The 23,369-nt window shown below is 35.4% G+C and overlaps 1 long non-coding RNA gene across 2 annotated transcripts in view; it reads left to right on the top strand.

The window, feature by feature from the left end:
* Positions 1-23,369, top strand: part of LOC103095425 (uncharacterized) — a 71,618-nt gene that overhangs the window by 37,418 nt on the left and 10,831 nt on the right. For both annotated transcript variants that reach the window (XR_473254.3, XR_001625108.2), the window contains 2 exons: positions 374-527; positions 13,387-13,487. This is a non-coding gene — a long non-coding RNA (uncharacterized LOC103095425). The remainder of the gene's footprint in view (positions 1-373; positions 528-13,386; positions 13,488-23,369) is intronic.

Here is a 23,369-nt window from a genome sequence, read left to right as displayed (position 1 = left end):
CCCCAAGGACTTGAAAAGGGTGAATGCCACAGTCTTCTTTTTTTTAATAGTCCCCCGTTCAATTCTTTGGGTGCTCCATACATTTGAACTTTCCATCAGTTGAAAACCATTTCAACAGATGCTGCCAAAGATTCCCCCTCCCCTTACTTCCCTCCTCCTGACCACCCTGCATAATTCACTTCCAGCAGCAACAAGAGGCCAGCTGCTGGAGTACATAAAAGAAAATAAACCTGGAAGGGTAGTTGATGGGTAAAGGAATGGGAGGGTAATCTACTGAGACAGAGAAAAAGACATTTATCTAAATTTAGACTCCAGATATTAAAAAACGGAAAGTCTTAGTGATAACCTAACTCCTGCTTTTGTCACCTTTAAGCTCAGCTTTCCTAAAAGAAGGGACATTCTCCAAACTTAAGGATAAGCGATGGATAATGAGAGGGAGAGACACACACAGGCTTCATATTAAGAAAAAATTTCCTGGATATGGCAATTGTCCTAAGAGGAGGTGCAAAAGGAGGCATCAGACCATAGTAAGTTCCTACTTCCTTCAAGCAAAGGTTAAATGTCTACTTATTGTGGATGTCATAGAGGGGAGGTTCTTGGTTCAGGAAAAGATTGGATTTAATCATGGATTCTTAATATTTTTTTGGCAATATGTAAAGCCTATGGAGTCATTCCCACAAAAAAATTTAAATTGATAATTGTATATAGTGTTTATATATTTTATATATTCTCATTGGCTCCTCAATTAGAATATATATATATACATATATATATATATATACATATATATATATATAAACTCTTTGAGAATAAGAGCTGTTTCCCTTTTGTTTTTATATCCTCTCCTTTAAGTACTAAGTAGAAACTTAATAGCACATAGTAGAAACTTAATAAATGTTTACTGACTGATTATTATTTTTTATTTTAAAATCCATACCTTCCATCTTAGAATCAATATTTTATATTGGTTCCAAGGTAGAAGAGCAGTAAGGGCTAGGCAACAGGGGTTAAGTGACTTGCCTAGGGTCACACAAATATTTAAAAAAATATTTTTAATATATGAGGGCAGATTTTTAACTCAAAACTTTAGAATTTTTAGTATTTGAGAGCAGATTTGAACTTAGGTCCTTCCATCTCTAGGCCACCGAACCACTTATCTGTTCCCTTATTGATTGATTGCTCATTGATGTTGCTCTTGTCCTTTATAACTTGTCCTTTATAACTGAGATTTAATTTTAAATGTGCCATATCTCCTAATATATCTTTCCAAGGAATTTTGGGAGCATGTCAGATATGTCTGACACTAAAGTCTTCAATTATGAGTGTGCCCAGGTAGTGTGATGGATAGAATACAAACTCCATGATGATGGGATCATGGTGGGCAGCATGATGCAGTGTTAAGAATGATGACTTTGGGATCAAATAACATGTATTCAAAATCTCGACTCTGCTACTCACTAACTGTGTCTCTGTAATGAAATCATTTAACCTTCTTGGGTGGTAATTTTTTCTTCTATAAAATTATGGAATTAGACTAGATACCCTGGGAAGTAACTTCCAAGTTTTTATCTTTGATATTATGTCTTCACTATAATCTGCTCCTCTAGCTCCTAATACAGTGTGCCGAATGTGGCAAATATTTAATTAATGTTTGTTTTTTTTATTGTGAAGTGGGAACAACATCAGATTAGGAGTGAGGAAATGAGTTCTAGTCTAGTCCAAGCCAAATCTCTCAAAATAATAGCTAAGATTTATAAGCACTTTGTGATGATCTCAATTGATCCTCACAATAACCCTGGGAGGTAGTTGCTCTTATTATCTCCATTTTACAGATGAAGACATTAAGATAAAAAGAGGCTGAATGACTGGCCCAGATTAAAAGCCTATTAAGTATCTGAGGCTAGATTTAAACTCAGGTCCTCCTGACATCAGACTTAGTACTCTATCCACTATGCCATCTAGTTGCCCAATGCCCTCTTATGAGATTAGAACCTTGCTTGAATTGTTAAATATGATTTATTTTAAAGTTTTATTGATCTATTTTATTTTTGCATCATCTACATTTCCCAATAGATCCTTTCCCTGAGAGAGCCATTCTTTATATGAATAAACTAAAGGAAGAAAGAAGACAATCCAATAAATAATCAGATGCATATCAACTAAGTTTTTAGCAATATATTTGTTATTCCATATGCATAGTTCCTTATCTCTGCAGGGAAGAGAGGGAGAGGAGTTTCCTCTTTGTTTCTTTGGGGCAAAACTTATTATTATAATTACACACCTGGTTTCACTTGGTTGTTGTTCTGGATATTGCACACACACACACACACACACATACTCAGACCAGTTTACTGGTAATGCTTACTTTCTATCAAAACTATTTATCAAAAGCCCACAAAATCCTGTGCTCATATTGTGTTGTGCAAGTGAAGTAGACACGAACCTATATCATGAATCTCTATCATGAAATAGTGAGGAGGTATAAATATAAAAGGCATGGTGTTTTGCCCTCAAAGAGTTAGTACTCTGTGTGGGGAGATGGGGCAAAACACATTGGAAAACTAGAACACAAATACAAGAGAAGGCTGTTATGTGGTTTAAATATTAGTTTTATAAGAGTTCAGAAAAGGGGGATAGAATAATTGGGGGAGATTTCAGGATCATAACTTGGGGGCAAAAGGAAAAAGAGTCAATTGGAACTTCTGCCATTTTGTTGCCATGCTTGCCCTCTAGCCCCAAACAGATTCCTCTGAGCATACTTTTCTCATAAATCAATAGATCTTGATATCTGTGTTCCAAAGGTTAAGAGACTTGCTCAGGGTCACATAGCTAGGAAGTCTCAGATAAAATTTAAGCCTGGAATTCTATCCATACTCACCCCAATGATTACTTTCTACATGAAGTCTTTCATCATCCCTGTAGGGCCCTCTCTCTCAAAATACTTTGTATTTTACTACTTTGTTAAATTATTTATATACATTATACACATATATATTGTATACAATACATGGATTATACATATGTATATTATATAAATATAATTTGTTCTCTTTGTATTACCTCTACATTCTTATTATCTCTCCCATTAGAATGTAGGCTCCTTGAAAGTAAGGATTGCTTTATTGTTTTCTTTGTACTCCTTGCTTGCAGCATAGTAGATGAGTAATGAGTATTTATTGACGAGGTGTATGGGGTGCTCAGGGAGGGGTAGTATCTCTGGTATGGAGGGCTTGCCGTGCCCTTCTAGGGCAGCTCTCCAGCCTCTGACCCTCACCTGACACCCAGCTCTCACTTGTGGCTCCCAGTAACTGCTAGCATGTGGCAGTGGCCACACCCCAGGCAATGGCTTCGACAGGCCGGCCAAACCTTGTGAGGGTAGCCATCGGGTCATCGTGGACCCCTGGTGAACCAGGGCTTTGCTCACCCAGCATGTGAAGACTGCTTCGGCTGAACAGATGGAAGAAACCAACAAGAAGGTTCAACGGCTGAGAGGGCGACGCAGCAAAGCACTGTGGAGTGCTTAGGGCGTGTTAGAGCACAAAAGACAACACGGCCATCCAATGCAGCTGAGGAAGTCTCCAGGTGTAATGACTTTTCGTGCCACTGGACCCAGGCTTCCAATACCGAGAGAGTGGAACTGTCTCTGTGCATCGACTTTTCCACTTAAATCTCCTTCATGCACAAGTGTCTTTGTGCACACTCATCTATCATAGATGAAAACGCACAAAGACAATCATCATCCTCGGTTACCGAGAGACTACTGCTACTATTTATTGACTGGTAGTAGACAATGAATATTTGATGACTGATTGATCTATGGTCTAGGGCTAGGTCTAACCATCATCTCCCCACTGAATTTATCCCCCATTTTTTACCAGGTGCCAACATTTCCAGTTTTCTCTGGCCAAAATTAGAATTCAAGCCTTCTCTCTCTAAACCAATGCAAATATGTGATATTTTTTGGCGAAAAAAATTAGCCAGGGCCATAGATCTGGAGTTGGAAGGAACATAGGACTATCTAATTGAACCTTCTTTGTTTACAAGGAAATTAAAGGCTTATTTTACTAAATAATGTATTTGGAACCTCTAGGTATGTGTATACTATATGTTATATTAAGTATACATTTATTTAACAAATATATTTTCCATTCTCATCTCTAAAATGTCTTGTGCCAGTGAAGAAAGAAATTTCTTCCCCTTGCACTTCGAAGAATAGGCAGCTTAGAACCTCTTCTGTTCCATCTCTCTTTTTCTTTCTAAATGTCTACCTTCCTGAATTCTAGTCACGATGGCTGGTTATTTCCATGCTCCAGGCTGCCACCTGTTGGAAATGTCAATGCATAGGAAGTTAAGTCTTCTTAAAACATGAAATATTTGTGTCAGGTTAGAAAGGGAGATAATTGCATGGTCCTCTCTTCTTGCTGAATAATTGGGTAGGATCGGTTCAACCAGACTGAAAATTTGGTGAAACAATTATGTTTGAAACTAGTGGAAATTCCAAGTGTAAATAATTATTTTTTCAATTCATATCTTTTTTCTTTGCTTGATGTGAGATCCCTGGCCAACATTGCTTCTCTCTTTATTAAGTCCCGATTAGACTTATTTTGGGATTAAGTTAGTCATTGCCAAGATTTTACAGATTTGAATTGGAATAGAAATACATACAATTTTTTAATTACATAAATTTTCAACCTCTGGCGCGATGTGTTAAATCATTTATTGGTAATGAGCACACAGCTTTGGAACTGTCAGTGAAGTGGTGAGGGGTAGAAAAAAGCACATTGTAATCTTTTGTCCACACCCTGTTTTATTACTGGCTGAGGTCAGAGCTTTATGGTCAGATAAAATTCCAGTATTTATTAAAAGTAGCAGAGTCAAATTGATATTGCTAGTTAAAATTCATCTGGAATCACCTCTACATTTTCATATAACATAAATAGACCCAGAAGCATCACATTTTAGTAGAAAGGAGCCCAGGTTAATAGTTAGCAAATCCAGGATCTGGAATCATAGAATTGTGCTAGAACTTGGAAGGAATTTCAGAGGCACTTTAGTCCAATCCTCTAATTATGAGCCAAGACAGATTGATTTGCTCAAGGTCACAAAGGTCATAAATACCACAGCAAAGATTTGAATCTTGGTTCTCTGACTAGATTCATTGCTCTATCCATGGTATCAGTTCTAACTCTGTTACAATACAAAGAGAGGAGTGGGCTAGAGTTCTTCCTAGTCTGAAATGCTGTAATTGGGTAATGCTATGATAACCACTCAGAGTAGGAAAAATTGCTTCAAAGCCACCCCTATATCTGCCCCATTGTGAAAGAATTAAGGCCAATAGAGAAGTACAGTGTTTCCTAATCAGAATTGACAAAATCTTAACAGTGTCCTCAACTCTTGCCCTAATAAATCACCTTTGGAAAACTGGCATGGGGCCAGAAGGGCTCTGAAGCAGATGAACTACTCAGGGCTGCCATTAAAGATCACCAAGTTTCTTTAGAGCTGTCATTTCAATAAAGGAAGCAAAAAAAATCTCTTGGCTCAGATATGGGAAATTGCACGACAAGTTTGATAAGTAAATATCTTGTCTGTCTGTTCTCTCTCTCTCTCTTTCCCCTTTCATCTATTCATCCATCCATCCATCTATCTATCTATCTATCTATCTATCTATCTATCTATCTATCTATCTACCTACCTACCTATTTAATTGGTCTATATATGTCCATCTAATCTATCATATGTCTATATTTATCTATTTTTAATTGATTATCTGTCTATATATTAATTAATCTATCTGTCTACATTCATCTACTTGTCTATATATTTATTATATGTCTATATATTAATTCATTTATCCATGTACTTATTTATTTAAAGCACCAGAGTGCTCACAGAACTTTAGATCACTGCCTTTAGTCAATCTAAGTCATAAACATGAAACGAATTAAAACATGCAGTAAGAAACTCCTCTTTTATATGGTAGCTTGTGGCTGCCAAAGTATTCTAGTCATTATTTTGGATGGGAGAGTTCAGCATTAGTCCTCATTTTTGGCAATACTGTATCTGATGACTTATCAGTTAGAGAAAAGCAAGCCAGTTGGATTTTCCCTCTGGAAAGTTGTAGTTTTTTCATGGATTAGTCAGTCAACAGGTACTTATTAAACACTTAACTATGTGCCAGTCATTGTGCTAAGTACTGGGGATACAAAAGGGCAAGAAATAGTTCGACCCTTCAAGGAGCTTACACTTTAATGGAGAAGACAATATTTGAATTATCAGGCATATGCAATAGCAACTGTAATTTATGCTTCCCCTTTTTAATCAAGAAATGTCTACAGAAGGCAGGCGTTGAAAAAAAATCAAACCTACAAACACAAAAAAGAAGGTAGGCTTTGAGATAGTTGTTGAAAGAAGCAGGCAAAGTAGGATGAAATAGTAGGGGGCATTCCAGGTATGGGGATAGTCAGTATAAAAGCAAGGAAAGGAAGAATGTTAGTGTGTGTTTGCATAAATGAAAAGACATCTAATAAGCACTTACTAATTGGGCTAAACCCCAGACATATGAATTCAAATGCAAAATAAAACACTGCCCTCAGGAGCTTACATAGGGGAAAATAACACACATGGGGGAGCAGGGTGCCAACTAGGGGCACTCTGGTCTAGAAAGGTAGAAAGATGCTGATTAAGGCAATAGAAAAGTAGATTACACACTTCATCTAGGAAATGGTTAATTTGCTTGTTCCTATCCAGTTCTGGGATAGGAGTAGGGAAACAGAGACATACACCACAACAAAAGGTATTCTGGGAAGGAGTTTGTGGAGTGAAGTGAGTCCTGCTTGATGCTTTCCTAAAATAATGTTTCAGGAGATATAGTCACCAATAAGGAGGACAGAAGTTCCTACAGAACTTGATTTCTGGCATGGGTTGTAAGGTCAACAATGGAAATGGAAATCTGGTTTCAAAAATTCAATCAGTTCCACCATCCCAAACTTTGATCTTGTTCTTGGATAGTGAAGTTTTTGAATGTACCTTTAAGTTTTCATTGATTTCCATTAAAAGTAAACTTAATGGATTTACCTCAATTTTCTAGCCTCTAAGGATATTTGGGTTCAAGACCATTATTCATTCAGTCAATTATCTATCTCTTCTAGTTTTATTGCATCCACTAATTAAACAAGCATGACATCTATATTTCTATTCAAGTCAATGATAAATGATAAAATGATAAAAAAATTAACAAAGGGTTAGGCATGAATCCTTGAGGAACACAGAACACTTAATTACTTCTCTTCTCTTCTCTTCTCTTCTCTTCTCTTCTCTTCTCTTCTCTTCTCTTCTCTTCTCTTCTCTTCTCTTCTCTTCTCTTCTCTTCTCTTCTCTTCTCTTCTCTTCTCTTCTCTTCTCTTCTCTTCTCTTCTCTTCTCTTCTCATTTCTTCATCTTCTCAGCAACAGTCTGAAATACTTTACCCAATGCTCCATTTTAAGACAGCTAAATTATAACTACAGAATTCTCCTGGACTATCAATTTAGAAACCTCGTCAAAGAAAAAAATTAAGTTCATATGCAATTACCTACTCTTGAAGAAGCCATTTCCTTCTCTAACTGTTTACTAACCATTAAGATGTTTAATGGTCTTGTCTCTTATCATTTCCATTATCTACAATCTTTCAACTACCACTGACAGTGACTGAGCAATCACATCCAAAAGTACTCTCAGTACTTCGAGAATGTACTTCTTTGCCAATTGACCTGAACTCATCAAAATAAGTTCATGTTCTCTAATATTTCCAAAATCATTTTGGATATCAACTTCACTTAAACATTTTTTGTTTTATGTCTAATCCAAAGTACCTTTTCCTTGAGAGAGAAAAAAGATGCGAAATAACAGATGGGCAGCTTTGCCTTTTTTCCACCTTCAGTTTTATCACCCAACCTGATTAGTGGTCCTATCCCTTTTTTATCTGCACTTTCTACAAATATAGATAAAATAACCTTTTTGTTCATTTTTAACTTAACTTGCCAGTCTCAGATTATTCTAAACCTTAGCAGTGTTAATATAATTTTGGCAAGATAACATCATCCTTTGGTATTCAACTTCTTTTATGTTCTTGCTTCTCTCTTCCACATTAAAACGAACTCCTTATGTTGGTTGATGTGTACTTTGTATATCCACGTCATTGCCTTTAGACTGTGTTTCTTTATCAGTTGAATATTTCCCATCATTACTACATCATGCTTTCATTTTATATTTATGAATTTATTCCAGAATTCATCAATTTTCTTTCCATTTATGTGGTCTAAAATTCTTTCTGATGACAAAATTACTTCTGTTTCTCCTACTGATCTCAGAAATATTCTCCACTATACTTCTTTCCCTTTGTTCCTGGATTTCCCCAACATGAATATCTCTGCTTAATATATAATATACCATTCTCTATCCACTCTTTTTTGCCTCTCTTATTTCCTTTGAATTAAGCATATACATCTAGAGCTATACCTTGTTGAATCACGGAAAGGGAGAGAATAAACATTTACTTAACACTCACTATATGCCAGGAATTGTACCATACACTTTACAAATATTATCTTATTAGTTCACGGACTTCATCCCACCAAGTTTCAAGATCAGAAGAATACAGAAAAGACCAATGATTATATAATTAGAAATAACATAGAATTGTGTTTCAGTAATTTCTGCATTGTAGCACTAAGAGATATGCTCTGATATTTATCTAGCATTATAATGTTTGCAAAGTTCATCACAGCAACCCTTTGATATAGGAATTACTATTCTCATCCCTATTTTACAGATGAGGTAAATGACAATCAAAAAGGTTTAGTGATTTGAAAATAGTCATATTAGAGGAGATTCAAATTGGGATTCCACCTGAATCCAGGTTCAACATTCTTTTTATCTTCTTATGTTTCCTCTTATAAGGTCTAAAGAAAATGCTGCTTCTTTTTATGTGGCTCAGACCTCTATCATTTACATTAAAACTACCTGCACAGAACATGAAGGGCGTGATCATTTTGGAAACACCAGGGGCAGATTTGCTTTACTTTTGCCTCTCCTATTAATGTGTGTAGATTGCCTGTTGATATGACTTCATAGAGAAAGAACTTACAAAACAGCTGATTTAATGGCTGTTTATAATGATAGCCTAAGCCTGTAGTAGATTTCAGAGGATTCTTTAATCTGATCATTAGTCCATATTGTTGACTCACAAAAGAATCCCCCCTTTCTTTCCATATTCTGCTATGCCTCCCCAATCCTCCATCACCTCTTCTACCATGGAACCAAACACAGTATTGGTTATAAGATGGAAAGTAAGGATTTAATAAAGAAAATCTCAAAAAATCAGGGAAGTCTGAGCATATGGCAGCAAAGATATCACTGCAAAGAGCAACATGAAGCCTCAAGAGGCCAAAGAGTAATATTCTTGCTCATCCTAGGTGTCCAGAGGCAAAAGTAACAAACAAGAGTATTATTTAAACTTGGAAAGACCATTAAATTGCTTCTTTGTTGGGGAGATGGGGGAGTTTTCAGGCAAGTCTTTTCAGTTACATTTTTGGGTTAATTATTTCTAATAATAAGTGAGTGTATTTGATATTCTGGCCAACCTTTTAAAAAACAAACCTACTGCCACTTCAATATGTTCATTTCATCACTTCCCCTTATGAAATTGTGTGCATCTAATAACTAATCAGGATGATTGTCAGGTTCCCAGAAAAGAGAAAGTACTCTATAGATGAAGTTATGTAAAACTGGATATACCACCACCAGCACTGAATGATTTAAGGAGATTTATGACGATGGGGGTGGGTAATGTCTGGGAATATAGTTCCAGCAATTCTTGCGCTGAACAGCAACCAGATATTTTCATGATAAACAAATGATTTCATGGTAATAAGATCGGGGATTCCAGATGAAGTAATCTCTATTCCCACCACCTTTTGACATCCCTTCTAATTCTATGTAATCTAAGAAAAACCAAACAATGATGATTCCATTGAATATTATTTGAGTTCTCTGCGAGGGCCTCTCAAATTCTCATCCCATCCCTAGAATGAGAAAATCCTTCAAAATTCTGCTCCAGGGACATCTCCTTTAAAAAAACCATCATAACTAGACCACTTTAATTCACTAATTAATTAATCAATGATTGATTCATTCCTAACCTTTCATTATACTTATGGCCCATATAAAAATCCTAACATTTCAAATATGGATTGTCTGATACTGTTATTTATTTGTTAGAGGCCTCTAGGTGACACAGTAGACAGAGTACTGGTCCTGAAGTTAAGAATATCTGAGTTAAAATGTGGATTCTGACACCTACAGTTTTGTAGCCCTAGGTAAATGACTTAACTTCTGTTTGCCTCAGTTTCCTCAAATGTAAATAGGATAATAACAATGTCTGCCTCTTACCATTGATGTGAGAATTGAAGGAGATATTTGTAAAATTAATTAGCATTGTGCCTGGCACAGAAAAGGCACTTAAAATGAATATTTTCTTCCTCCTTTCATTTCTTCCTCCCTCCCTCCCTCCCTCCCCAACTCTTTCCCTTCCTCTCTCCCTCCCTCCTTCCCTTCTTCGCTCCTTCCTCCCTTCCTCCCTTCCTCCCTTCCTCCCTTCCTTCCTTCCTTCCTTCCTTCCTTCCTTCCTTCCTTCCTTCCTTCCTTCCTTCCTTCTTTCCTTCCTTCTTTCTTTCTTTCCTTCTTTCCTTCTTTCCTTCCTTCCTTCTTCCTTCCTTCCTTCCTTCCTTCCTTCCTTCCTTCCTTCCTTCCTTCCTTCCTTCCTTCCTTCCTTCCTTCCTTCCTTCTTTCCTTCCTTTATTTTGAGTCTATGTTTAATCACAATAATTTTAGCATCTACCATATACACCTGCATTTACTTCATCTTAATTGTTTAATTCCAGGCAGAACATACAAACATGCAAAGTCCAAAAGAGAACTGTCCTTGATCTCAAGGAGCTTATAATAACTTCATGGGAAGGGTAGTAGTAGGAGCAGCATGCATGAATCACTAAGTAAATAAAAAATAAATTTGTGGGAGGAGAGGGCACTTACAAATGTATGTGTGGTCTAGACAGATATTGTATAATAAACAGCACTTAATTTGATCTTTCAAGGAATCTTAGGTTGCTTTAGGTTAAGTACTAAGTAATATACATCTTTTAAGTATTTCACAATGCCTAGCTTGGTGCTGCTGCCCAGGAAATATTCAGCCAATACTTGTTGAATTATATCAAATTTAATTTCCTTGGTGAAAGGTATGAGCAGTCTCTTTCCCCAGGAACAACACTTTGAAAGTGGGTATATTGGTAGTGTAAAGATTGAAATTTGGGGGGAATCAGGGGCAGGTAGAAATTAGTTTCTCTCTGCAAGGAGTATTATACTTTTAGAGGTTTATTAAAGGTTGAGAATTTAAGAAAATACAAGTAAGAAAGGCACGTGCTAGGTGGGCCGAGAGGCTCAATTCAATTTCACTCACATGAGAGATGTGAAATTTCCGCTGGGCAGCGGAAGTAGAAAAGAGCCCCTCAGTAGACGGAGAACTCCTTTAAATAATAATTTGTGTTCTCACCCAGGTGAGAATTCAGTGCAATTACAAAGAATTCTGGGAAGTGAGCAAGGACTTCTGGGGACTGGAGTACTGTATTCAAGTCTCCATTTCTACAGTAGCCCTTGGGAGCAGGAGGAGCCTCTAGTCTCTTTGTTTTCCTCTTACCATGCCAAACCACACTTTTCCCACTCACAGAATGGATAGTGATTCTCCTTCTTGACTCTCCAATGTAATATATGGCAGTACGTATTCATTTAGATCTCATCCTTTATGGAAGGGAGAAAGCTGAAGTTGCAGTACAAGCATGGGCAATAAAGGAAATTTGATTCAATGATAACCTTTCCGCATGCAAGCTTGAATAAAGAAAGAACATTTTTATAAACACTGAAGATTTGTCTGCATAATCTTAACAAAAAGTACTTTTTTGTCCAGATACTATGTCTATACAATGGCAAACATCTGCCTAGAAACATAAATTATGTGTCTTGTGTTTGCTATTACATAGACAAAACATCTGTTTTTTTCTGTTTCCATTTGTATGATCAACATCTCATAGACGCAGCCTGAGTACCTTGACCTCACCTCCCATGAGAGTGCTGAAAAGGTAGCATTGAACATAAAAATGCTAGCTATTGCCATTTAATAATTTTCTAAGAAGAAAGGAAATGAGATCTAAACTACTACATAGAATTGTTAATATTAGGCTAAGTTTAAATGGGAGATTCAACTACCCCTCCAAAAAATCCTAAAGAAAATGCCCTCTAGAAAATCTTATTCTAGCTTCAGAGTTTCATTATTATTCCCTGTCTAAGAAAACACAATGTGGTTTCCACATTTCCTTAAAACAGTCCATTTGATCTTGTGGCTATAATGACTCCTTCTCACATGTCATTTTAATGTTTATATATGCATGTATATATTTGTACATAGAAATATGTGCTATGTGTATGGACTTACTCTGGAGCAGATTAATTATTTTTGCATTATATTCACAGTTATTTTTTTAAATTCCCATTAGATTATTGGGTCACAGATATAAAAATGGAAGGGATTTCAGATGTCATTTAGTCCAATAACTTTATCTCCCTATGGAAGAAACTGAATTGTAGAGACATGCACAAAGTCAGTAATAAGAACCAGTGATAGGATTTGAACCCAAGTTATTTGACTCCAATATACAGTGCCCTTTTGAATCCATTATTATATTATTTTTTTACAACTAGAAATAGGATCTTGTAGATCATATAATTCAACTCCCTCATTTTAAAAATGTGAGAACTGAGGCCCAGAGTGTGTGCAATGACTTTTCCAAAGTCACCCAGGTAGTAGTAAGTGGCTAGTGCCCATTAATAATAATAAAAATAATAGCTAATATTTATATAGGTCCTATTATATGACAGACATAATGCTAAAAAGCTTTATAATTATTACCTCATTTGATCCTCACAAAGCTCTGGGAGGTAGGTGCTATTATTACCTCATTTTAAAGAAGAGGAAAATGAAGTAAACAGAAGTTAAGTGATTCACCCAAAGTCACACAGCTAATGTAAGTGTTGGAGGATATATTTGAACTCAGGTCTTTTTTATTACAGGCTCAACCAGTGTACCTTTCCACAATACCATGTGGTATCTATTGTTATTATTTAAATAACTAATAGCAAAATATACTCATTAATTTATAAAATTTAATTAATATAAAATTAAAACATTTTAATTAAAATAATAATTTAAGACATTATCCTACTATTCTTTTAAATATAATGTCCTGTGGTCTGTTGTTGAAGTGGAATAAAAGAATTGCTTTTTGCTTTTGAATTAAAGTATTGGTAGACAAGCTCATTTTCTGAAGACATACTAAAAGTCTCTACAACTCCAGGAGCAGAAGAATGATAAGGATGATGGATACTTGAGCCTGTTCCCAGGTAGTTTTTGTTTCTTCTTCTAAGTTTCTCTATTGTTTTAAAACCAATCATTTATTATAGCTTGGAGAAAATGAGTATTTGGGATGGCAATAGCTATAAAAAGTATCACTTTTGAACATTTTTGTTATATTTTGTTATATATATGTTATATATATGTATATATATATAATATTTTGTTATATTTGGGTAAACTATGAGAAAAAATTTTGTCTATGAAGGTACTCTTATTCTAGCACAATTTCTTTTATCATTATTTTGTATTAGTAAAAGTAAAACTGTTGTTTCTTAGAAATAACATGTTATAGTCGAAAGAGTACAGGATTATTAGAAGATCATAGTCCTGTGATTCTATATGATAGTCATCTTTTATTTTAAAAAAGCATTAGAAGAGAAATGTCCCTTCTTTTAAACCTCTAAAGTTATATTTCATTTTTTTCAATGAAATTTTATTGTCTTTTTCCCTTACCTTTACCACCACTGGAGGGGAAAACTTTTAACATATAAGTATAGTTAATCAAAGCAAATTCTTACATTGCTATTGTAAAATGGAGATTTGAACCCTAGACTTCAATCCCCAGAAGTCCTTGGCACTTCCCAGAATTCCCTATAATCTCACCTGAGTCTCCACCTGGGTGAGATCACAAGGAGTATTTAACTGGCAGCAACACCTACTTTGCCCTCTTCCATTGCAATGATGTAGTGGGTAAGCTAAGTGTGGGGATTTTTGAATGGGCTAATCAGCCCTAGGCATGTGGTTTATTATTTTGTATCCTTTATTTCTAATAATCCTTAATAAACCTCATAAAATATAATATTTCTATTACTATAGACTAAATTTAATTTTTACACTATATTCTAATATACATACATACTATTATGTATGAATATATATATATATGTATATAAAATTTTGTTCCTTAAGTGAATCACTTTTCTGCCAGGACACCAGTGGTATGCTTTAACACTACTCCTCTGGAATCATGGTTGGTCAATGTATTAATCAGAGTTTTTAAGGCTTTGAAAGTCATTTTTGTCCCAGTTTTGTTCTTATTGCATAAATTGTTTATCTTTTGTTCATTTTATTCTATATAATTTATGATAATCCTATTAAAACATCCCAAGAGAAAAATCCTAGAGATGTTTTATAATTATCCTCAACTTTAAGTGACCATTTCTCTTTTTAAATATAAAAAAATGTTTGTTTATTTTTCAGTTACAAATAGAAACAATTTTTGATAATTCTTTTCTGACCTTTTAGGATTCAGATTTTCTTCCTCACTCTCTGAGGTGCTAAATATTCTGATAGAAGTTCTATCAGTGATTACATGCAATCAATATTGCCATATTGCTCATGTCATGATAGAAGACATATCACACATAAAATAAAAATCTCATGATGGAAATAAAGTGGAAGATGGCATGCTTTGATCTACAATCAGATTCTTATAGTTTTTTTCTTTGGCTGTGTATAGTATTTTTCATCAGGAATCCCTTGTGGTTTTCTTGGAAACTTGCCTTCCTGATAATGGTTTAGTCTTTCATGGTTGATCTTTGTATAATATTTCTGTTACTGTATTCATTGTTCTCTTGATTTGGCTCCCTTCAGTTTGTATGGTTCACATAAGTCTTTCCAGGTTTTTCTGAACTCATCCTATTCATTATTTCTTTTGGTGCAATAGTATTCCACTAACACCACAAAACACAGCTTATTCACCCCTTCCCTAAGTGATGGGCAGTTTCCAATTCTTTGCCACTACAAAATAGAGTTGATAAAAGTATTTTGTTACAAGTAAATCCCTTTTACATTATCTCTGATCTCTTGGGGATATAGACTCTGTAAGGTCAAAGAGTATACATAGCTTTCTGGCCCTTTGAATGTGGTTCCATATTGTTCTCCAGAATACCATTTCTCTTTTATTGAATTTAGTCAGAGGACCAGAACCTGTGTCTTGTTCCTTGATCATATTTCTACTAATAGTGAACATTTAGGAAGTTCCTTAAGGGTTTCAAAGTTATCTCTATATTTTATCTCATTTGATCCTCACAACAACTCTGTGAGGTTGTTCAGTCATCTCATCAATTAAATATTGATACTAAATGCCATTTTCAAGACAGAAGAGCAGTAAGAGCTAGGCAATAGGAGGGAAGTGACCTGCCCAGGGCCACACAGCTAGGAAATATCTGAAACCAGATTTGAAACCAGCGTCTCTTCTCTCCAGACCTGGGTCTCTATCCACTGAGCCACCTAGCTGCCTCTCTTCTAGTTTTAAATCTTTTGATTATTCCCCCCTTTCATCCTATTAATGAGGGAAGCCTTTCCTAGGGAGTACCTGACCACATGGAAGTACCTGGTATACTCTGAGTACATGGAAAGACTTGAAAAAGTCTCAAAATTCTCCTTAAAAATCTGGTATCTGGCAAAACATACAGTGTCCTGGTTGTATGTGCCCAGGAGATGACACTAATGTACTTTTATAAATCTGACAAAAAAAGCTCTAAGCATTAGAACTAAGTTAATTAGTTTCCTGTTGCAATGTCTAATATCATTAAATTAGAGATTTTTAGTTTTGTGCTACCCCAGGGTGTCTCCCATTGTCTCTAGGGGTTCTGCAAAATTATTTTTTAAAATTCATTTAAATTTTAGTTGAATGAAAACAACAAATCCTGGAACCCCCACGTTTGTGTATTCCTGATGTGTGGTTTAGAATATTTATGGAGCAACTAAAATCCCAATGTGGGTCAAATTTGGGGCAATAAGGAGGGAGGTTGTTGGGTCTCAGCTGCTGTGTAAAGTTCTCCTTTTTACTGACATTGGTATGTGTAGCCATAGGTTTCCAGCTGCAGTGGATGGGTGGCCTTGGCTGAGAGTCCATTGTCTGCCCCTCCTCCCCTTGTGGGAGGTAGAATCACCTCTCTCCTCAGGGAAGACAATGGGCAAGTTTAAGGCTCTAAAAAGGAGAAAAACATTTTCTAGAAGCTCAATGTCAGCATTATTCTGTGTTGGGTACAAGTCTTGCTTTTCTCATAAATCTTTATTATGGAGGTAGTCCAGGATTTATGGATTTCCTTATTTAGAAGGATATTGAGATTATATCTTCTGATATAATGGATATCTGCAAGAACCTTTAAGGAGAGTGGAGTGTTGTGAAATCAAACAATAAGGTACCCTGACTCAAAAGAGATTGGAAACTCCTGCTTGATGTGGCCTGTGGTTTTTGAAGTCAAAACTTCATTGAGCTGGGAAGCAGATGGTTTGGGTTTGGTTTCTGGACACAGTACTAAGTTGTGGTAGAAGTGTTATACAAATTTGCTTTCATACATCAAAGATCCATGATTTCATCAGTGTGGGCATTTCCTTCACTTATACAGTTCAAAATTCCTCCTTGCCTTCGGGGATGGTCTTTTTGAGTCCAAAGAAAATATATTTCCTAGTTGCTAATCATTTGGTGCCAAATATATAAAAATGTAAGGCATTTTTAGTATTACTGTCTTTCTGGGTCTCTACGTGATCTATGACTATATATATATGACTAAAAATCGTCCTTACACTGTCATGTAATATTCATGGAGTAATGTGCACAACTCAAGGAAAATTATCAACAATTTTTCCAGAATATGAAAATATATGAATCAAATGATGGTTCCTTTACATGCAATCAGATCTGGTTGAATGACTAGATCCCAATGAGCAGTCTTTAGTGAGTTCATATCAGCTTTGAAAGAAGTTCCAATTTTTGTATATGTCCTGCTGAAGCAAGCACCAAAGGAAGTTTCAAGTAGATTGTGCCCAGAATTTGTCCTTGACTATTATTCAACATGTTAGAATTGACTGTAGACAAAATTTATGTTCATTTATGGGTTGGATTAAATAACCTCTGTTCCAACTCTGTGATTCTGTGGTTCTGTTTGAAAGTTCACTAAGTAATTTGGGACCATTGATAGGAAATGAAGATAATAATTAGGGAATGAGACTCGGTATCAAAGATGATTAGTAAGACAAGCAATAAGAAATGTTAATATGCAATTAGTATTTGTTGAATATATATGTGTATGTTTGTGTATATATATATATATATGTATACATACATATATATGACAATTCTAAAGCATATACTAGCAATGTGACCTTGGGAAAATCATCTCCTTTGAACTACAGTTTCTTTATCTGTAAATTGAAAAAAGTTGGATTACATGATTGTTAGGATCTTTTTGCAGATCAAAATCTATGATCTCATGAATCTTCTCTTTTTGTCCTCAGAAAAAGCATTGTCTATCATTTTACTGAGAGAGGAAAAGACTTACAAATTGGTTTGATGGAATTCAATAAAAAATAAGTGGCTAAATTTATACCTTTTTTTTTCTGAAGAAGATGAGGGTAGAGTTGGCATGGTAGAAAATGAATGAATGATGTGAAATTATTGGCATGGGTGAGTGTTTCATTGTTCATCCAGCTATTTTGGTACTATACTTGATCCTACAGTTTTATATGTATTCAAATATTTATCTATTAAATATGACAAGAATATAGCCCAATGTTTCTAAAGTTTTAGGGTTTCCCCATAGGAAAGATACTATTTGTAAGTGAAGACTCTATGGAGATATTTGTCTTAAGTTTTGCTACTTCTCAAAATTAAGTAACTTCTTTGGAGCTGATCTTGAGACTGTTGATAGAGCTACCTATTCAATTGTGAAATCATTCTAGTTTTAGGAAATATTCCCAGGGGTCAGAATTTTAAAAGATGTGGAAAGTGTGGGGATAGAAGATAAAAAAATAATCAGTAAGAGACAGTGGAAGTAATTAAGAAAGAAATGAAATTTCAGATTGATTTTAAAGAAGGATAAAAAGGAGAAGGAAAATGAGAAAATATTGTTAGGAATGAAAATAAATGTTGAGACTAGAAAAAATGTCAAGAGAAAAATGAATTCAAGAAGCAATATTTCTGTTGTATTTAATTGAATAAATTGATGTCTATTTCTGCAGATTCTGGATTTAAAATCATACATTGGGAATGAAAAAATGTTTAAATATATTTATTGAAGCCACAGGGACTGCCAAAGTTTTTGATACATGCATACATATTATAGTGTGGAACATTGAAAAGAGTAATGAATTTGGAGTCAGAAGGCCAGACTCAATTTCAGGTTCTGCCATATACTGCCTAAGTGACCTTGGGGAAGACCTTAACCTCTTTGGGTTTTAGTCTGTTCAGCCATCAAATGAGGGGACTAAAGTAAATGAACTAATAATTCACTTCAAGTCTAAATCTATGATTCTGTGACTTTGGCTGGGTATAGAAGAATGAATGAATCCTTGAAAATGAATCAATCAATGAAAAAGTGCCCACTGTGTGCCAGGTACTGTGCTAGGCAAAGGGGATATAAATTCAGAGAACCAAGCAATTTTTACTCTCAAGGAGTTTACATTAATAATTGGGAAGAGAAATATCTAAAGCAAATATAGAACACAAACAAATGACAAATAATTAAGTTAGTTTGGAAAGGATAAACATTTGGGAAGATGATGAGAAAGTTGAGGAAACAATGAAATAAGGTGATGCTGTGCATGTAGAGAAGAGGTGTCAGATGTGAGAAATGTTGTATAGGCAGAAATAGCAAGATTTGATAATCAACTGAATGTGTGTGATGAGGAAGAAGAAGAAGTAAAGGATAATGTCAAGGAAACAAACATGGGACAGTTAAAGATTGATGGTACCTTTGACAGAAACAAGGAAGTTTGTTTGAGGGGGGGGTATTTTTTTTTAAAGTAATGAATTATATTTTGGACATATTGCCACTGGGACATCTAGTTTGAAATACTCAAAAGGCAACCGTTTAGGCAACTAAAGCTCAGGGGTGGAGGCTGGAGATATAGATCTCTGAGTTATCTGCAAAGAAATAATAATTAAACCCATGGGAGCCAATCAGGTCACTGGTAAAGTGTAGATAAAGATGGGGGGCCAGGACAGAGCCTTCGGGAATATTCACAATTAGGGAATGAATATGAATGATAAGTCTATAAAGCATGAGAATAGCAGGCAGAAGGAGCAGAAGAGAATATTGTTTAGTTTTTTCAATTATGTCTGACTTTTCATGATTCTATTTATGATTTTCTTGGCAAAGATACTGCTGTGGTTTGCCATTTCCCTCTCTGACTCATTCTACAGATGAGGAAATTGAGGCAAACAGGGATAAGTGGCTTGTTCAGGATCACACAGATAGTAAATGTCTGAGGCCAGATTTGAACTCTAAAAGATGAATCTTCTTGATTCTAAGTCTGGCACTGCACCATCTAGAGAAGAGTAAGTGTCATGAAAACTCAGTATCTCAGAGAGTATCCAGAAGTACAGGACAATAAATCATGTCAAATGCAATAGATGTAACAGACAGGTGAAGGAGGATGAGGACTGAGATAAAAATATTAGATATGGTTGCAAATAGATCACTGTTTACTTTTGAGGGAGTAGTTCCAGTTTAGTGTTGTGATTAGAAGCCAGACTGCAGAGTAAAGGACTGAAAGAGAAGTGGAGGCAATGAGGGGAGAGAGTTAAGAGTTTAGCTGATAAAGTGAAGATAGATACAGAATGATAGCTTAAGGGAATGGTAAGGTCTACTGAATGGGAAAGATTTGGACATGCTGAAGGATTAACATATATACAATGTATGTTTACATATTTTATGTATATAAACAAATATGCTATACATATGTGTATATTTGCTTTTTGGTACTTCAGAAGAGCTGTGATTTCATCAATGTGTGTATATACAGGGAAGCCAATCAATCACCACCATGCTTTATTTGATATTTATTATAAATTGTTGTGGTACAAAGAAATATATCACCTGAAAGCCACATTTGTCTATGCATCCAGAATCTGAATGTGGGATGGTTATATTCCTGAATAGAAAAGGGCTCATGGTTATTTATAGTTACTAACAAAGGAGTAATCAGGGTATTCTCCCAAAGCTGGTAAATGGTGGAAAAATATGTAGTTGGGAGACTAATGACTCGATGTTTGTGACAGAGGCAGTTGAGAATGTGTGGAGAACAGAGCATGAAAGTAGAATTACTGATGTGAATTGCAGAGAGTAGCAGCATGAATGGGAGGGTGAGAGAGAATGTATTGTGGTGTACATGTAGGTCTCCAAGTATAGATTTCTGGAGGGTTGGGGTTGCCTCTGGGGCAGACTGACTTAAAGTGTGTGATGGATTAAGGTAGCATATGCAAACAGCTGTCCCAAGACTGTACATCTGGCTGGAAAGTCTGAAAGCATTCTTGGTTCCCTCAAATGCATGCATTCCCACTTTGGATGATGAATCCAGAGACTCCAGAAGCTAGGTTTTATTTGAATGAAATAATTTTGGGTCCTGAGGAGTTTCTTCATGGGCAGAAGGGAGGGTCAGGAGCACAAAGAAATCTACACATGTGAGCTATAGGTGAGTAAGTCTACACCAGCTGGTTCATGGTTGAGAGATAACTCTAGCTTGGTGGGAATTCCAAATCTCTGTTTTCACTAGCATAGCTTTGGAAATTTTGATGTTACCTCTGCACCAAGATCAACTCCATTTTCCAATTGCTTGACTCCAACCCCAATGAACATTTTGGCCACAAATCTGGTAACAGCTCGCCCTAACTATTCAGATTCCTTTGGTATGCCATCATCCTACATTACATTTTAAACTCCTTGAGGTCAGGGGGCTGCCTCTTTTTTCTCATTTGTATCCCAATGGCTTAGTATAGTGCCTGACACTTAGTAGGCACTCAAGTATTATTGAATTAAGACTTCAGTTGAAAACAGTACACATATAAGCACATACATTTGAAGATAGATATATTTCTAATCATTTATGTTCATAGCAGAAACGCTCTGAACTGTTTTCTGTAAATAATCACTATTTCAAATGATTATTATTTCTCTCTTTCACTTTCTCTTTGTTTTATGACTACATAAAACAAAGACATAATTTTGTAACTATGTACTTCCTGTAGAATCAAGTTTATTTCTATTAGTAAATACAATTCTATAGTAGAAATCAGATTGGGAATGCTAATGGATTTTAGGTTTATTTGAAGAAACAGTGGTAAAAGATTAGGAACAGAGAGTATCATACTCCCCAGAGGAAGTTTCTAGAATTCCACAATGTCTTCTTTTATTGATTTGGGGATTATGACACATATCACTAGTCCCTTTAAAAGGGACAGGGGAAGGATTCTGCTGAATTTCCAGAAAGATAAAATGCATTATGACAGTAGGGAACTATATTCTACTTAAGGTAGAATTTTAAATTCATATTTCTGATTGAGTTGTTCATGTATCTTTGAGAAATAGAAGAAGTATCCAGGAGTTTCACATTAGACAAAGATATCCTACAAGACTGGAACATATTTTATAATATGCCCATTCCTATACTTGTAAACCTTCTGTGTCAACTTTCTGCGCTGATTTCGGATATGTTTGTAGGAGAGTGTACTCCAGGTTTTTCAAGGGGTTGTTTTATTTCCTACTACACCATTTCAGAAAATGCCTTTGCTCTGAATTTATTGTATACTCTGGCAGACTACTGATAAGGTAAACACATCACTGGGGATTTATGCATTATAATTTTAGGAGTTCAGACTCAAAGTATTATGAACTTCAGTTAGTCATCCCAGGGGAGACCCAACCTTCAAGGAAGAATTGGTGGGATAACCCTTGGGGAACATTGAAGTTGTTAAAAACTTTCAAATCTTTTGAGAACTATTCCTATGTTTTGATCCCTTATCCACTGGGGAAATGGCTTTTGGTCATATATTTTTATTAGTTTTCTAAATGTCTTGCATATCAGATCCTTATAAAAGATACTTGCTCTACTTTCGTTTATACACAAGCTTTTAATTCTTTGTAGTCAAAACGATCAATTTTATCTTTTTATTTGCCTTTATACTTTGGCTAAGGATTCTCCTAGCTTAGCTATGAAGGATATCTAATCTGATTCTTTATATAAAAAAAAAACTTTAATGGAGGATATAGCTAGATCAGAAGACTCAATGTGATTGTCCTGGTATAGTGGATTGAACACTCAGTCTGGAGTCAGAAAGAATAAGGTTTTAATCCTGTATCTAATAATCAATAGCTATGTGGCCATAGGCAAACTACTTACTCTCTCCTAGACTCAATATCCTTGTCTGCAAAATAGGGAAAATGATACTTGAGATTTTGCCTTTACAAGGCTGATGTGAGTATAACTTCATTTTAGTAGAGCTTTGTGGGAAGAATTCCTTAACCAAAGGAAATGAGTCAGAATAATGTGGGGGAAGTGTTTTGGGAGAGATAAGCTTTTAAAATTAAAAAAAAATTTTAAAGCACAAGTTGAATCATGCCATTCCTTTGATTGAGAATCTTACAGACTGCCTCTTGGATAAAAGTTAAAACTGCATAGAAAGTCTTTTATAATGTGGCTCCAATTCACTTTTCTAACTTCTCTTCACATTGTGTTCCAGTGTGAATGGTTAGCTTCCTCTGCTGCAAACTCAGTTTTCCTTCTCTCTTTACAGGGTCTTTTTACTCTTCTCTAATCTGAAATCAGGCCTATCACCTAGTAGACACATGCAAAATGTTCTAGGAAGCCTGATCAGATATAGACTGTGCTCCATATGCCTGTAATCCCATACCTCCTTGCCTCTAATTTAGAATCTCTGTTTTATTTTAAGACTATTCATGTGCTACCTTCTAAGTAAGCTTTTCACTATTCTCCTCATTTTAAAATTCTTGTTGCATCCTCAAGTTATCTCTTCTATGTATTTTCCAGAAGAATATCTTGAGGGAGGGGATTATGTTTTTTAAATTTAATTAATTAATTAAGAATATTTTTTCATGCTTCCATGATTCATGTTCTTTCCCTCC

The sequence above is a fragment of the Monodelphis domestica genome, chromosome 5, assembly GCF_027887165.1.
Source record: "Monodelphis domestica isolate mMonDom1 chromosome 5, mMonDom1.pri, whole genome shotgun sequence".
Classification (NCBI taxonomy): Eukaryota; Metazoa; Chordata; class Mammalia; order Didelphimorphia; family Didelphidae; genus Monodelphis; species Monodelphis domestica.
Note: the sequence above shows the minus strand (reverse complement) of the source record. Positions and strands in the feature narration are given on the sequence as shown.